The sequence below is a fragment of the Pleurodeles waltl genome, chromosome 3_1, assembly GCF_031143425.1.
Source record: "Pleurodeles waltl isolate 20211129_DDA chromosome 3_1, aPleWal1.hap1.20221129, whole genome shotgun sequence".
NCBI lineage: Eukaryota > Metazoa > Chordata > Amphibia > Caudata > Salamandridae > Pleurodeles > Pleurodeles waltl.
The window spans coordinates 1,484,967,480-1,484,986,197 of NC_090440.1; positions in this window are offsets into that span (position 1 = coordinate 1,484,967,480).

An 18,718-nucleotide genomic window follows, 5' to 3' on the forward strand; every position below is an offset into this window, starting at 1 on the left:
GTATATGTGTGTGTATTTTGAGCGCGGCGGTGTGTACTGCCAATGGAATACCGCGGTTGAAAGGCCGCTGCGTGGATTCGTGGGTCGTGAAAGTGTGGGCGTATTTCTGTTGGCGTGACGGTGGAGGTTTTGTTTTTGCCAGTTTATTACTGACCTTTGGTGTGGCGGACTTGTGTGGGTGTCTGAATTTTGGCAGATTCCGAGCTGTGGGTCATAATAGCTGTGGCTGATTTCCATGGCCGCGGCAGTTTGTTGGCGGTCTTCTGCACGGTGGTAAGCGGCTTTTACCGCCAATGTTGTAATGACCCCCTAAGTCTCCTGATAAAAATGATACTTCACTTGTGTGGATAGGCTATTGCCAATGACGGAAAATGGCCCAAAACCCAATGAGGACACATCACATTTTTCCACTGAAAACTGACCCTTTTTGGCAATGTGCCTAGCTGTGGATTTTGGGCTCGAGCTCAGCTAGAACCTAGGGAGACCTAGCAAGCCTGTGTATTTTCTTTAAACTAGACACCAACGGTAATCCAGGATGGGGTGACTTATGTGGCTCACACCAAGTTTCGTCATCCGTAATCCCCTGAAAACCTCAACATTTGTCTAAAAAGACACTTTTTCCTCACATTTCTCTGATGGAAGTTCTGGAATTTTAGGGGAGCCACAAACGTCCTTCCACCCAGCCTTCCCCCAAGTCTCCAGAAAAAAAATGATACCTCACAAAATGATACTGACTCTAGCTCAGTCGGGGGCTAGAGAAACCTAGAAAACCTGTACATGTTTAAAAGTAGACACTTAGAGGAATCCAGGATGAGATGACTTGTGTGGGTCTCATTGCATGTTTTTACCCAGAATTCCTTGCAAAACTCAAAATGTATCTAAAAACATACATTTTCCTCACATTTCTGGAATGGAAAGTTCTGAAATCTGAGGAGAGCCACAAATATCCTACCACTCAGTGTTCCCCTCAGTCTACCGATAACAATTGTGCCTCATTTCTGTAGGTGAGCCAAGTACCTGCAACAGGGAAGGGCCAAAAATGTTTAGAGTTTGAGGGGAAACCAAAGCATGTCCAAAAGGGTAGTTTATTTCATATACATTTTTAGCTGAATCTGCTGTGGGCACCCCCACAAGTGAGGTATAATGTTTATAGGGAGACCACGACCAATCCCGGGTGGTAGGAAATTTGTGTTTTTTTCTGTTTGTGGAAAAATATGGCACAGTTGTGATTTTAGTCACATTTTGAGGTTTGATGGGTAAGGAAACATGTTGGAATCCACAAGAGGCTTGTGTACCATATCTAGTGTCAGCAGATTTTCCCTATACAAGAAGCTAGCACACTACCAAGTCTCTTACTTCTGTGATGTTTCAAACACTCAAATTGTGAAAAAAACACCCTTCAGTTTTGTTAAAAAGACCCCTCACCCACCAACCTAGTTGATGGCATGCTTCATCATTGGAGTCCAACCTGAGACACCTAGAGTGTTAGAGTTGTGCTTTGAAGCCTGATTACAGTGGAGAGAGTTTTGTGTGAGTTGAATTCCCAACTGAGAAGAGAAGTGCAATAAAATGGTCTTGTGGTGCCCACCAATATGCTCTGTTTTTTAATCATGGTAACCTTGGACAAAGGTTAAAGACAATGATTTTTGTCATTTTTGTATTTGCAACATCACAGAAGTAAGAGACTTGGTAGATTGCTCGCTTCTTGTGGTTGTTGATAGCAATTTGGGAAGGTGAGCTCTCTCTTTCTTGGTACACATACATATTGTTTGGATTTGCACAAGAGTGGGTGGTGACTCAATATATCACATTTTATCAACCAGAGATTTCACAAAAATGAAATGCACTGTTAATAATTGAAAATCAAAAAGCTGAACCAATGACTCCCAGCTCATGAGCTGTAAAGCTGTGGCAAGGCACCAACCACTTTACAGGCCATTCACACTCCTTTAATATGTGACACATGCAAAACTATTCACACCACCAGCAGCGGCCCCAGCACCTTATAACAATCACAACAAGAGACAATGTAGAGAAAATGTACACTCTGACAGAGAAAGACAGAAAAGGCAATTATTACTACACAACCATCTATTCATCAAGTACACTTATATCCTAGTTGGATTTGGAACGAGGGTGAGTGATGGTTAGATAAATAAACTTTCATGAATGAGATTTCACAAAAATGAAATGCCTTCTTACTAATTCAAAGGTTAAAAAAAATGACTAATGACTTACAGCTCATGAGCTGTAAAGCTCCGTCAAGGCACCAACTGCTTTACAGTCTAATTGTGTGTCTTTTATACATAACACACAAAAGACCATTCACACCACCAGCTGCGGACCCAACACTTTACAGCACTCACATCAGCAGACAGTGCCATTCACGGGCTAATCACTTTCATATTTCCAGATGCCTAACACAGCAATTACATCAGATGATGGAGTGTATGGAGTGGTTGTTAGCTATCATTGTGTGTAGTGAAAAGCAGCAAGGCACTACTCACACACCGTCAGCCAAGCACCAGATCACACACTCCACCATCACATTTGCTTTAACAAAAAAGAAAACACAAACCAATTGTAAATAAATACAAAACTACAAAGTCAACAGCTCAAAATAAATACATCACACTAATGCCAATCGTGAAACTGAACCAAAATTTGAAAATGATACAGACCAAACAGTTCACTTTTACGCTCAAGGTTTCCCTCAAAAATTATTTTCCGTGTGGTACTGTGTAAAACATGAGGGCATACACAACCCAGGTTCAGATGGACAGTCAGGGCAGTACATACGAGTCTCTCTTCACATAACTCCTCACATTTCACATAGAGACTCTAAGCCTCCTACTGGGAAAATCGTTTTTGAGCACTGGAGAAATGTGATTAGCAAAGTGTTGTTCTTTCAATCTTGCCACATCCTCCACCACTCCAATTCTAGGAACACTTGCTTGTTCCACCATTACAAGGCTACCTATCATAGACTCACAAAATTGAACAAATGTCATCTTTCACTATGGAGAACAATCCTTGAACACCACAAAAACATTAAAGGTTGCTAAGTGCAAAAGATGAATAGCCAAATTATACCAAATGTAAGTCTTACGAACAGCAGGTTTCCAACCTCTGATCTATGCTATCCACACCACCCATTGCTTATTGTAGTCTAAAATACATACATGTTTACACACTTCAGCAAACTGACCCCAAACAGTCAAAGGTGAAGTACTTCCATCATGCATGGTAGTCAGCATGTAGACATCTCTCCAGTCTGCATATTTCACATCTAGAAGTTCATCACTATGCAAGGCACTGCCCTGTCCTCTCTTACGGTTTTTACAAACAAGCTCTTTTGGAAATCCTTTGTGGTTAAAGCAGATTGTGCCACAACCAACACTGTCAACTTTAACTAATTCCATGCTCAAATGCACACCAGTGTAGAAGGTATCTACACATAAATGGTGACCTTTGTTAAAAAGTCCTCTACTAAGTTCCCTCACAATTTTCTCACTAATTCAGAATTTTCCAATACCCAACACGGGGAATAATCGTAGAATCCCTACCAGTATACACTCTGAAACTATAGACATATTCAGTCCTAATCTCAGACAGCGTATAAATTCCATAAAGTGTCCTCTTGCTAGGAATAAACTGCCTAAAAAACAAACGGCCTTCGAACAGGACCTAAGACTCATTCACAGGTATTTCTTTTCCTGTAACATAGGTTTCACATAAGTGATCGGCAAAGTGATCAACGATAAGCCAAACCTGAAAAAGATGGTCACAATCAGGGTGATCTTGTGGTAACGCTAGAGCATTATCCACAAAATGCAGCATCTGAAGCAGAAACAAATACCGATTATGACTCATGGTTGCAGGAAATATAGCCGATGTCATCAAAAGACTAATATATCAATATGAAGACAGCAACAGTTTTCTTATGAAGCCCATCAAAAACGTTAAACCCAAGAACTTCTTCAACTCAGCCAGGTACAGTTGCCTGTCAAGTACTGTTCAGCATACAAATTAATATGCTCAACATCCTCATCTAAAAATACATCACCATAAATAACTGAAAAAAACATGTAGGCAAAAAGTTTTCAGTATTTTCTCTATACCATGCAACACCAGTAAAGGCAGGCAACACTGGGTACGCCATGTCTAGGGCAACCCAGAGTTCAGCTCTTCCAATGGGAAGCCTTGCAGCCCACATCAGTGACCTCCTCTAAAAGAGGCACTTCGACACACTGAGAGTGACTTTATCATCAGATTATTCCTCTCAAACAGAAAATTCACTGCTGTAGTGTTGCACTTCCTCCTATTTCCAAGATACAGAGTCAGTGTCATAAACATGGTCAGAAGAAGATTAAAAAAGCATACAAACAACCTGCTGGGGATAATCCTTTGGCTAGCCATAATCCTTAATGATAAAAGTAATCTGACAAATAAGTCAACAATAACCAATACAATGCAAAATAAGTAAAAAAACAAAGTGTAGCTTTAAAACAAAGACCTAATTACTCAAATATAATGCCACTCACTTGCCACAGACAGCTAGACTCACCAGCCCCTAGAAAGGAAAAACAAAAAACAAATACTTACAAGACAACACAATACACCTCATGCACAAATGCAGGGAGAATTTCCAACACAATAAAACAGAAGCTAAACATGCTGCTATCATTACACCATTTACAAAACAAGTTTCACACTTATTTAGAGTAAACAGTACAAAAAAGTTACAGTACCAAACGCATGGAACTACACGAACTGCAGATCAGCCGCAAGCAAATCAAATGTTTGTGCTAGAATAAAAAGGAGAAATAAAACATCACAATCACAAATGCAACGGCCTACAATAAATAAAACAGTTAACATGATAAACGTTACCCATCACCACTCAAATGCCACTATACTGTACACACAGTCAGCCAAACACCAGTACACGCAGACCGAAACTTTCCCTGGTGTCTTGTGACTTTCTGACCCCTTGGGTGCAGACTAGCCTAACAATATAGCCAATCTGCCCTCAGTCGGAGCAGAAAATGGCAAAAATGTACCAATTAATTTCACAACAAGAGGGCCTCTATGGTGCTACTCCTGACATATTAAAAAGAAACTCCCTGGTTCCTAGTGGGCTTGCTCAAGGGGTCGCTCCCCACACATTTATCAAAAGAAATCTGTGGTGGCATAGTGGGGACCCACCCCAGTCGACAGTCCAGTTAAAAAAGCAGCCAATCTAATCCCAGGAAGAGCCAAAACACAGAAGAAATATTGCCCCCATGGAGCAACCCTTGCCTAAGGGGCTTCTCCCTTACCTAAAAATATAAACTTCCTGCTGGCCTAGTGCTTTTGAGCTCCCTGGGGTAGATCGGCAAAAAGAAAGTTATTGTACCCCTGGGGGGGCGGGGCCAAAACACAGAAGAAATATTCTCTGAGGGAGCAACCCTTGCTTAAGTAGTCGCTCCCGTACTTGTTCCAAAAATATTAAATCCCTAGTGGCCCATTGGTTTCCTGGGGGGAAAGATTGGCAGAACAAATGGTCAATCCATCACCAGGGCAGCGAAACACAAAGTTATATTGCCTCCCAGGGAGCGACCCTGACTTGCATACACATAAAAAAAATCCCTGGTGGCCTAGTGGATTGATTCCTGCTCCACGATCACAGTGCTCACCCCCTCGCGATTGCGGAGCAGGAATCAGTTCAAAACAGGTCAGGGGGAAAGAAACAACTCCTTCCTTTCCCCCTTTGTCTGTTTTGAACAAAAAATCTTCCTCCCCACACCCGGAGAAGCAATTACCATGCCTCTCACCACTGCACTGGAAGCAGAAATGGCTTTCAGCGTGGGCGGGTGCATTTGATGATGTTGGTGCGCCTTGTGCACGCCAATGTCATCTGATTTTTGATGGGGGTGGGGTGGCATGGAAGCAGCCATCCCTGGTTGGGAGGGTGGAAATGGGTGGCTCACAGTGGGACTGTCAGAGCTTCCTCCATGAGTGGGTGCTAGGACAGCATGGTTTCGTCCTCGGCACATGCCCACTGTGGCTGAGCACAGAACTGTTTAGTCCGTGGCACGAATGAGATAAAACAAATACAGATTTTTAATCACACTTAACTATAAATTCACTTTAACCATTCTTTTGTTTAGTGAACTTCTAGGGTTCTTTAAATGTAAAGTAATATTTTATTACCATACATAAGGCCAACCCCTCCTCATCACCTTGAGCATGATGGTTGGTTGGCAACAGGGCCTGGCCTAAGGTCAGGCCCTGTGGCCAAGTCTCCCAGAGGTAGCTATCCACATGCTCTGCACGGCCTATCACCCTACATCCAGCCCCCAAGGCAGCAACACAGAGGCAGACAACCATATATTGTGCACCGCTTTTGGTTGTGCATGCTGTAAGGATAACCACATGACTTGTCTTGTAGCCAGGCCCTGCTTCCAACTCTCCTCAAGCAGCTAAAGTCATGCTGTGCACAGCAGAGGTTTTAACCACAAGACGTGGCCTGCGCCAACCCATGTGGCCAAGCCCCCAGCAGGCTGCCAACCACACACCATTCACAGATATTTTGAAGGTCTTCTTTTTTAACAAAATAGGATCTTTTTACCACACTACCAATAACTTTACTTTAACCTCTGTTTTTCCAGTTAATTTCTAGTTTGTTTTTAATGTATAGTAATATTTAATTACCATATGTAAATGCAACACCCCACGTGTGGCTAGGCCCTGCCATCAACTCCTCACATGCAGCCTACTCCAAGCTGCACACCGCCATGCAGCCTGGCCTTGTGACCTAACCCATAAAGGCAGCTGACCTCACACATAGCGCAGGGCTTATGGTCATGCATGCTGTAGGTTTGGCCAAATGACCTGGCCTGTGGCCACGCCCTCTAGCCAACCTTCTGCTGTAGGGTTTTGGCCACAAGGGCTGATCTGCTGCCAGGTCCTGTGTCCAACCCCTCCACAGGGAGCCAACCTCACACTGTTCATGGCCTTTGGCTGTGCATGGAGGGTTGCCCACAGGACCTGGCCTTGGGACCCAAGGACCGAGACACTTTTTATAAAAGGGGAGGGGTTGTATAGCTCCCCTTCCTGAGCCTATTTAGGCCCTGGAGGCCTCATCCTCCAGTGCTACACATATATGTAAAAGGAGGCGGGGCCACGTGAGTCCCATTCACAAGCTTTGTAAGGCCCTGGGGACCCATGCCTCAGGACTTTTTATTTTTATTAAATCGGAGGGAGACTGCACAGCTCCCCTCCCTGAGCCTTGCTAGGCCCTGGTGCCCCATCCCTCAAGGCCATTAAAAAAAAAAGGGAGAGGGGCCCCCTCACAGAGCTGCTATTAGCCCTAGAAACCCATCCCCAGGGGCCCTGCACTGTTAAAACTGGATGCCCAAGTGCCTACCCAGGAACCCACCATATAGTGTTAGGGGTTGCGGGGGAGCCCGAAAGCCCCAGAGGTCCCAGCTGACTATCTGCATTCTTTGGGAGCCAGCATTGCTTCCATCCTAAAGGAGAACAGTCATAATGCTCCTCTTGCTGGGCAGGAGCAATATTTTGATCTGTTTCCCTGCCTGCTTCAGTGTGGGCAGGGGAAACATAAAAAGGTTTCTCACAGTGGGTGGGAACATTTTTAAAGCTCCCTCCCCATGTGAGTGGACTTGGTAATTGCTCCCTTATTGTGGAAAATTCAAAAATGGTCCAGTCAAGCAAAAGCAAACATAGGATTCCCTGCTTGTACCAGTTAGGGCAGAGCTACCACTATGTCCCGGGCATGGACTCTCCAGGACATAGCTACTGAGCTGGCCCTGGGGAGTGGGGTTCCCAGGACCATTATTACCTCAGGGAGGGGCATTGCGTCCAAAACTGAATTTTCCTCATGCACTTTTCATTGGGATTTCTGAACAGCGATATAGAGAAACAGCTGAACAGTATTACACCAATTTCATCAGAAAGCATTATCTTTACCGAGAAAGTGACCTTTTGTGATTTGGTGTGAATCAATTCAGTTATTTTAGAGCAATCACCAAACCCCTATCAGCACAGAAAGCCAAAACCCTGTCCACTGGTGATTGCAGACCACTTGGAGTTTTTGATACCAAGAGGGTGTTATCTGCAAACAGAAACAATGGCACCCTGCGCCCTGTCACGGGGGATGTGCCATTCTTTCATTTCATTAAGGAATAGAGAGAATATGGTTGGTGCAAGAATGTGGACTCCTTTATGGACCCCTATCCATTCTTTTGATTTGCCACCTGGGCAAACGTTTCATGATGCAGACAAATCAAAATATTCTGAAGCTCATAAGACAATCCTATGTCCCTCAATACCACCCACAACTTGCTGAGAGGGACCAGGTCAAACTCATATTTTAGATCCATGAGGTCTAAGTACAAGTGGGCCTTCTGTAGTACTGCAGTATTCCAGTAAATACTAGGAACCTCAAGATCTGATCTACAGTACTAATATGTCTCCTGAACCCTGCTTAAAGATAGGAGAGGGCCTGATGTTCCTCAATCCAAGTCTCCAGTCTTCCCAGTATGCCTGGCAAAAATCTTTTGCAATACATCAATAAGACTTATCAGCCTATAATTAAGGGATGAGTAACAAGCACCCTTTTTCTAGATGGGGACTATTCCTTCCAGCTGTCCAGTATACTTGACCATGCCAAGATGTAGTTTGTCAGTTTATTCAGAAACAGGGCCCAACCATCAATGTCTGCAAGGAAAAGATCACCTGGGACACCATTGGGCTTGGCAGCCCTACAAGCTGGAGTGGCCTTGATTGTGCAAATAGGTTCCCTCAGTTCATTCCTGAGGGAAGAAGAGGAACAATTCTCCACTAGAAATGCAAAAGGGTAAATACCTTCACATGACTCCTGCTTTTGGGATTGACCACAGAGCTCAGAAAAATGGTTCAACCATATTTCAGGAGAGAAAGAGTCAGCTAACAGTTTAGTGCACAGGAGCCTTCATTGGCAACCAGCATCCAGAATTTCCTTGTATCTGTATGCACAGAGGTCTCAGAGATGTCTTCCCATACTTGGGTATTCCACTCTTGCCAGGCTTTAATTAGAGCAACTTTATACTCTCTCCACTTGACTCTAATAAGACTCTAATAGGACTAATGTCACTACACCCAAGTACTTGGCAGTGCTCGTTCTTCCTGTAGGTGCATTCTTTGTTGTATCAAGTATGCTGGGGTTTGCTAAGTGTGTGAGCGAACTTGTGGTGTTAGGTGAAACGTTACCCCTAAAGTCTTAAACAGGGTGATATTTATATGGCAAATAATAATGCTAGTACCCCTTACAGAGGGGAGTTTATCTAATGCAAACATTGCATCGTTAAGGGCTTTGTTGATTTTATCCATTAGGGTCTGTCGATCAACCACACTTCCCCACTTCACCCTCTGTCTAGCAATGCTGGCTCCCAAAGAATGCAGATAGTCAGCTGGGACCTCTGGGGCTTTCGGGCTCCCCCGCAACCCCTAACACTATATGGTGGGTGCCTGGGTAGGCACTTGGGCACCCAGTTTTAACAGTGCAGGGCCCCTGGGGATGGGTTTCTAGGGCTAATAGCAGCTCTGTGAGGGGGCCCCTCTCCCTTTTTTTTTTTTTAATGGCCTTGAGGGATGGGGCACCAGGGCCTAGCAAGGCTCAGGGAGGGGAGCTGTGCAGTCTCCCTCCGATTTAATAAAAATAAAAAGTCCTGAAGCATGGGTCCCCAGGGCCTTACAAAGCTTGTGAATGGGACTCACGTGGCCCGCCTCCTTTTACATATATGTGTAGCACTCTGTCTACTGTTCGCTAATGACAAACTGTTAGTCAGTGACAACTAGACATTATTTAATTTGCTGAATAGACCCCTTAATGTGCAGTGGAGTGTGTTGTCTGGGAAGACCCTCATATCTTTCAAATCTTCCCATAGGGCAAGACTAGTTAAAATATAGTCCATCCTACTCATGTGACCAGGCCAGTAGAATGTGTGGGCAGCTTGGAAATCAGAAGGGGTCTGATGATCACACAATCTCAGGCCATGAGTCAATGAGAAAGAAAGAGGTTGATAGGCTGCACCTGTTCAACATTTAGTAGGCACTGTATTTAACTAGGGTATACCCCATGCCTCATCTTCATCCCAAACAGGGCAGGTACTGTCATTTTCAAAGGGCTCAAATGTGGTGTTGAAGTCTCCAGCTATAACTACAAAGTCATGGATGTCATAAAGATCCCTGTGCCTTGAGAGGTCATTGAATTGAGCCAGACTTCTTTCTGGTAACAGATAGACCCAGAATGTCTTGCCAAGCAATTGGGAAAATACATATTTTGACATCGAGGGCCAATCTTACCCCGATAAGGAGCCTGCCAGATGTTGGCCCTTGCCAGAACACTGGGCTGGAATATGATAAGAATCATAACCCAAGCTGCGGGCAGGTTCAAAACTCCATGTTTCCTGCAAAAGCAAATACCAAATTGGATGAAAACCCCATCCCAGATAACTAAGCTTGGATTTTAAACCTGTTACATTCCAAGACAAAATGCTAACATTATGGTGGAAGATGGTAGAGAATTTGTTTCCAATGTTTAGCACAGAGCAAAACTACTACACAGCCCTGATATCTTCACCTCGAAATGACCGCCCCCCCTTACAGTGATACAGTATTACTTTAAATTAAAGAAAAACAGAAATTAATTAGAATAAACAGAGGTTAAAGTGAGGTCATACTTAGGCATGGTAATAACATGCTGCTTTATGTTAAAAAAACAGAAAATCAATGAAAAAACAAAAGGTAAAGTAACATTATAGTTAGTATTTGGAAAAGGTGTCCAGACAAAATATAGATTAAAAAAAATTCTGATACAAAAATATTGTGTCAGGAATATTAGAATGTCAAAAATATCATTGATGGGACTATCAAATTTAAGAATATCGTTTTAAGTTTTGTTTTTTACATCATTATAAAAATATTGATTTAGTCAATGTTGTGGTATAATATTTCTTATGTTATTTTGGGCCTCATAACGGCAGCCTGAGTTGTACTCAGCTAGGGTGGTGCTGAACTTCCATGGTGGGGACCCCACCATGGAAAGACTGTCACAAAGCCAGTGCCGCGGGTCAGGGGGGCCTCTGCATCGGCATGGGCAGTGCCAAGGGCCCCCGCCTAGCATCCTCAGAATAAGTAATGTCTGGTTTGTAGACAGTGCGAATTCCAGGGTTGCTGTGTGCCATGATATTGGCCATGGTTCCCTTAAAGGAGCTGAGGCCAATATCTTAGCACTGATCCTTCTGGTCAGCCCTATGAGAATGTCTTCATACAATATTGTAATTTGACAGGGAGAGGGGGGAGCCACTGGTATGACATGCCATCCTCCCCGCTAGTTTGGCGGTTAGCTCATCCAGCGCCCAAACTCGTAGTGAGGGCCCTGGTGTGTGTTATTATAGTGCGTTTGCTTTTATACATTTAATATTTTTTTATTTGTGTGCTTAGTAAGAAAATGTATCAATTATGACATTTTTGAAATTTGTATTTTTACTTGTATTAATGTGTAAAAATAATGTATATATAATTTTAAAAAAGCTGATATTGAGTATTTAGAGGATAAGACTGGGGAGATTTTTTAAGGTGTATATTATAACTTAAATGTAATATTAACAATTTTAGTTCTATGCAAATTAATATTGTAACATTTATATCTTTATTTTGTTAAATTATTTAATTGTCTAAGCAATAGTTTATAATTATCTTGAATGTATATATAACCTATATTAAATTAAACAAACTTTATTGTAAATAATAAAATCAGTATTTAATTCACAAAATGTTTAGTAAAATTTAAAGCATAACAAAAATGTAAAGCTTTTTATACTTTTATAGTTCTTATTAATTATATTTCATATTTTTCAATATAGTTTTAAATTGTAAAATATTTATATGGGTTTTATCAAATTTTGACAATTATATTGTCATTGTAACTACATTGTTGGAATTGTGTTTTATTTTTATATTTACCTTAATTTGAAAAGTTTTTTAAAAGGTTATGATTTGTTTATGAAAATAGAATAAATGTGCACCATTTATGATGTATGTTTTGTTGTTTATTTATTAATAAAGTATTAAAGAACATTTTAATAATGAAAGTTTGAATATGTTTATTATTGAAACAAGCTCTATTGTAGGGGATATATTTTATTAACGGTATTAAATGCAATGCAAAAAACTATGGGGTATTAAATTTAATGCAAAAAACTGTGGACCTTATTATGAGCATAGTAGTCCCTTGGACCTCCGTACTCATGGTAGTGCTCTGGCCGCTGCATGCCTGGCAGTCCACCCGCCAGATTAAGATGCTTGTGGTCAGACCGTCACAACACTGCTGCCACCAGCAGGATCAGAGATTCTAATGGGTTGGTGGTGGGAAAGTCCTGGTCAGCAAAGGCCGTGCCGAGTTCGGCACCACAGTGCTGATAACTAATTTCCTTTCTGCCAGCCTTTTAATGGTGAGATCCCTACCATGAAAAGGTTGACGTAAAGGCAGAGTTGTGGCCCCCGTCAGTGCATTCAGAACAGTCTGCCATGGCAGACAGTGCACATTCCATGTGTGCTGTGTGAAGTGGCACTGGCCTCAGCTCTCTCTGAGAGCAGAGATCAATGCCATCACACTGTTTCAACTAGTCAGCGCAACAAAAACGTTGCAATACGGCTGTTGGGGGGGCTGCCGGCTTGACGGATGCCTCCCCGCCGTCGTATTGGTGGTTCGGTGGTCACACCACTGAGATCAGAATCGGGTCCAATGTTTTTTAATTAAACTAGAAAATTAGTTTCATCCATAGTTTTTAAAAACTAATTTTTGGACAATCAACTTTGTATGTTAGGCTTCAAAATGTAGGAGTATTAGTAAATATTAATGATAACGTATTCATTATTGAAACTGACAAAGATATTATTTTATATGTTAATATTTACTTAAAACTATATAGATTTTTAGTTTATGTTATTGTGTTTTTAAGACCATTTTATTTTGTTGTATAGATACAAAATTAAGTATGAGTTTGAAGTATTGATTATTTATGAAAAATGTTTAGTGTCCAGCACCTTACATAAAATGTTTTCGATTGTAGTAGAAATAGTCAATGTTAGTGTGCAACAGCTTCCTCAAATTGGTTTAGATTGGAGTGGGTATAGAAAATGTCACCTCTTTAGCATCTAACACCTTCTCTAAATTGGTTAAATTAGTGTGTCACACCTTTCCAAAATTAGTTTAGATAGAAGGGGGAATGGTAAATGCCACACCTTTATTGTCCAACATCTTCCCCAAGTTGATTTAGATTGGTGTGAGAATAGTAATTGTTATCCCCCTTAGTGTCCAATACCTTCTCCGAATTGGATTGGGGTAGAATGGGAATAGTACATGTCTCCCGTTTAGTGTTCAACACCTTCCCCAAATTGGTATAGATTGGAGTGGGACTAGTAAATGTCACCCCTTTGGTACCCAACACCTTCCCTGAATTGATTTAGATTGGAGTGGGAGTAGTAAATATTACCATTGCAGTGTTCAACACCTTCTCCAAACTGGTTTAGATTGAAGTGGAAACATAAATTTCACCCCTTCAGTGTCCAAGACCTTCCCCCCACTTGAAGACAAAAAGTGGCCATTGTATGCCTTTTGTTCTCCGTGTTAGTAATGTGTCAGATTTTGCACACGTCCCACCTATGGAAAAGCTACTGAAAGTGTTCATACACGCTAGTCTCTCAAGCACAGTTGAAGTTGGACACAACTCTGGTGGAAATTGTTGTTCCACATTTTGGTTGTTGGTGGCACTGTCAAAATGAAAGATGTTACTAACACTAAGGGTCTGATTACAACCTCTGCAGGTGGGATACTTTTTCAGGTTTTTACGGCTCCTTGATACTTTAGAGTGCTCTGAGGGATCGCTATCAGATTTGTTTTATCATAGCACTTTTTTGGACTTTTTAGAAAATATTTTGCCCATTTTTGGTGGATTATACTTTTTGACTATGTTGATCCAGAGAATGATCTGTAGCTACAGAACAGTATGTCATATTTAATTTATGTAATTTATGTACTTTTCTTGGGAGCAAAATGTAATATGCTATTATTATTGTAACTAATATGTGATTGTTATTTGGAAATGTGTACTTTATATTTTATAATTTTTTTTGCATATTGGGTTGAGTTTATTCTTTGAGCTCTCTGGTTGGTGAAGTTTAAATGTTTATTATAAATAATCTAAATATGATTATTATATGAAGTCTTATTTAAGATTGAAGTTTTATTTAAATGTTTTGGCTGATGTAGTAACATATTATGTTTATTATCTGTATAAAAAATATTTGTCATGTTAGTTAAGATTATGTTATAGTTTTTGGGAGCTTTGCAGGTTAGTATTTATGCTAAAATATAAGTTTTGCTCTTATTGTAAAGTACTCAACTCCTTTGTTGTTTATGAAGAGTTTGAAATTTTATTGAGACATGTTGTACTTTCTGTTGGATGGTTTTCTACATTGTGGGGCAGTTTGGGTTAAAGATTTCTCCATTCATAGCTGTTAGTAGCCTTTCTCTTTTTCTAATGCATCTATACATTTATAGAGTGTAGGTCGGTTTCTAGTGTGGATTGGAAGGTATTGTGTCATCCTTCCACTGCACTGCTTGTTTGATTTTCTGTGTCAAGATGCTGTCATAAACATTCCACCATGGTATTCCGAATTTGGTTGGCGTCTGTCTCTAGAGAGATGTGGTCTGCCAAATGAAACATCTCCAAATTAGTCTCTTGGGGAACTTATTTTGTTTTCATTTTGTTAATAGAATGGGCTTCCTGATAGATCATTGTAGTGGTTAGCTACCTCAGTGACAGGGACATAGGTCAGTGATATCATGTTGTTTTATTTCAAAAGCACATTGACTGTTTATGGCCTATTCTATACTTAGTGCATATTGTTGGAGTTGTCTTCATATGCTTTTATGCCTGTGGCTGTAAGGAGGTACATTTTTACAATGGTTTGAGTTATGGCTTGTTCAAAGTTTATGACTTTTTTGTGGGTAGTAGTTATTTATTTTATGTAGTTTGTAGTTTCAGAGTTCATAATGAGTGCTACTTTGTTTATTCATTAGTAGGGCATATATAAAAGGGACGTGTGTGTATTGATATTCACTATGCATGGTGAATATCTTTGTGAATGGTTTCAGATAAATTTTGAAGGTCTCAATATCATTCAGGTTTTACAATGGCTTAGTTTTAGTAGGTTATCTGCAGTAGAAAATATTAGAATTCAACTATTATTGTTCAGGTTGTCCTCTAACAGAAAGGGTTTCTCCACATGTGCAAGGTTGAACTGTTCTGTTATTTCTAAATCTTGGTATCTTCAAGAAGCATGCGAAGTATCATGGATCGCCTTTTTAGTTTGAGCCATTAAATGTTTTAATGTGGGTATAGGTGGTAGTTGGCTTCTGATGTGTTCAGTTCTTTAGGCAATATTGGGGTCATTATGACCCCGGCGGCTGGGACAAATGGGGATGTAGTACCGCCAACAGGCTGGTGGTACTTACCACCTCATTATGACATCGTCAGCCAACCCACCAATGTACCAATCCAACCACCATGGTGGTAGCAGCCGCTGGGCTGGAGATTAGAATCTCCACCCCAGCTGCTGCCATTGTGCCGCCAGCGGTATTATGTCCCTGCCTACCACCGTGGTTTTCGAACGCCACAAAAACCATGGTGGTAGGCTCTATCAGTGACAGGGATCCATGCCCCCAAAACACACACATGCATGCAGACACACACTCATCCACTCATACATCCACGCATGCATACATTCATTCACGCATACATCGACACACACATCATTACATACATGCTGACACGCATACACATATATCCACGCACTCACACACATTCATTCACACATGCTAACACCACCACACACAAACACACACACACACACACACACTCACATTCATGCACTCACTGACACATACATGCACACACCCCAACACACACACAACACCCTCCACCCTCCTCCCCTGTCGGAGACCCGACTTACCTGGATCCAAGGGATCTTCTGGCAGGGGACGGGGTGCTGCTACCGCCAGCAGCACCTGCCAGCAGAACACTACCAGGCCGTATTATTTGTCATAACTAGCGTGGTGCTGCAGTTGGTAACAGTGCCACCTTACTGCCATCCGCCAGTATGGCCACAGAAAGATTTCAATACTTTTTGTGACGGAAATCCGGCTGTGGTCATATTATGGCAGACAGATGGTATCTGTGGCGATGGACTTTTGACGGGCGTCGCCGCAGCGGTAGGCAGTTTTTACCATAAACACAATGAGTATGGGGTTCACTTATATTATGGAGCCGCTGGCGAGAGATTTCACCTAGGGTTCCTCAAACTCACACTTTGAGTTTCTGTGTTGGGTGCTGTGGGGAGTTGTGTGGTGGGGGGCATTTCCTTTACGGACTAGGTGGTCTCACACACTATATATTGTTGTGCTTCATCATATGACCACCTAGCCCCAACCAGGTAGGACAGAGCCACCTGGGCGGACTCAACCTCACCGTTCAAAGAACAGGAAGGAGTGCGTAAATTCAGTTTGTCTGGAAAAATATGGGATCCAGCTATACTAGGGAAGAAGTAAAAACACCTAGTCAGTCACCTGTGTAATAGTACGCTTTTATTAGTGGTGTCTGCTGGTGTGGTTAAGAGCAAGGATGGGACACCTCTGTGAGAACAAGGACTCACTGGGTCACCTATCTAAAAGTTACGGTTTTTACCGTTAATGTTCAAATGAGGGCCTATATCTTTTAGGATTGTGGCTGTGGCCCCTGGGAGATAGTGCTTGCCTCTAGTATATCCTGCAAGGACCCTGTACTTCTATTTCTGTCACATTTAGGGGGTGGTTGTGTTCCTTTACATTAATTACAACATCATCTTTGGTTGTGGCCCTACCATAACATGCACTTGAATAATATTTGGTGCATGTCCAATTTACATTTTCCATTGCTGTACTTTCATGTCTGTAGGTGTAGCCCATGTGACTTAGTAATTGCTTTCTCGTCTAAGATATAATGGTTCATGCTTTTTATATCATTGTGTCTGAAAGGAGTGTAATAGTATAAATAATTACAATTTGAAAATGTTTATACGTTTGTTATTTACATATCCAATTATGCAACCACTTTTATTAATTATACTTACATGTGTATTCTTCCTTGATGTTTTACACCCTTTGTAGCCTTTGGGGATATTTTAATATGGAGCAAGGGCTTTCTTTCCTGTTGGAAGAAAAAAGAGTGTCAATGTTGTTTTAAATATTTATGTGTTGGTAGTATGTAGAGGCTAAGGTTGTTTGGCTTTGTTTACAAATTTTTTAGACAAGTATGTATTTTCTAGTCATTTACTTATACTTATGCCCTCATTATAAGGCTGGCAGTCTTGAAGCCCCCAGCCCAGCAGTGATGGTCAGTCTGCAGCACTCCAAGCGCTCCGACCACCGGATAACGACCCTAGCAGTCAAACAACCGTCACATCCATTAACAAGTTCCTGATGGGCTGATGGTGAGCAGACTCGTGGCCTCCCAAAAGAAACACTAAACTCAACACTGCCTTGCTCATCACAACTCCTGGTTCCAGAGGATTCTGACAGCCAAAATCATAATGAGGCCCTTACTTTTTATGTCTTTTAATGGTTTGTGATTGGTGGTGTTTTGGCAGATTAGCAGTTTTTGAAGTTGTAGTATTTTCTTTTATTGAGTACATATAAAGATATAGAAGTTGGAGAGTGTTTAGTTTATTTACTTTGCAAAGTATTTTGGAGATTATATTTATCTTTCTTTCTAAAGGATCTGGTCGGAGAATCTGGCAGAGTTTCCTCGTCTTCTAGCTTTTGTTATTCTTACAGTAGTAAGTTCCTAAAATATGTGTGTTTTTTATATTGTTGATATAGTTGTTTGTATGTTTTTATTGGTGAAGTTGGTTTATAGTTTGATTTTATGGGTTAGTTTAGTTTTAGTAAGAATTTTTTTATCAGTTATGTCTTTCCATGTGAAACACTATTCTAGGTTTTATATTATATGTTAATATGTAGTTTGATAGTTTTTAAATATATGTATATATTCAATTAAAAACAATTAAAAACAAGGGTTCATGCATTATTATAGTTAAGTGCATATATAATTTATAATAATATTGTTTTGAACTAAAAAAAAACACTGAATTTCACGAGTTATAGTCAGCGGAGCTAACTATAGTAACTGAGTGAGGTGTAATGGTGTCCCCGCACTCACTTAGTAACTTTGCACCTAATCTTCAGCAAGAGAAGGTTAGACATGTAGGTGACTTATAAGTTACTTAAGTGCAGTGAAAATGGCTGTGAAATAACGTGTGCATTTTTTCACACAGGCTGCAAAGGAAGGCCTGTGGAAGGGTTTGTCTGAGCTCCCTATGGGTGGCAAAAGAAATCCTGCAGCCCATAGAAAGCTCCTGGAACCCCAATGCCCTGGGTACCTAGGTACCATATACTAGGACTTATAAGGGAGGTCCAGTATGCCAATTGAAATTGGTAAATGTAGTCACTGGCCTACAGTGACAAACTTAAAAGCAGAGAAAGCATACACACTGAGGTTCTGATTAGCAGAGCACCAGTGACACTGTTAGCCACTACACAGGCATACACATTAGGCCACAAACTATGAGC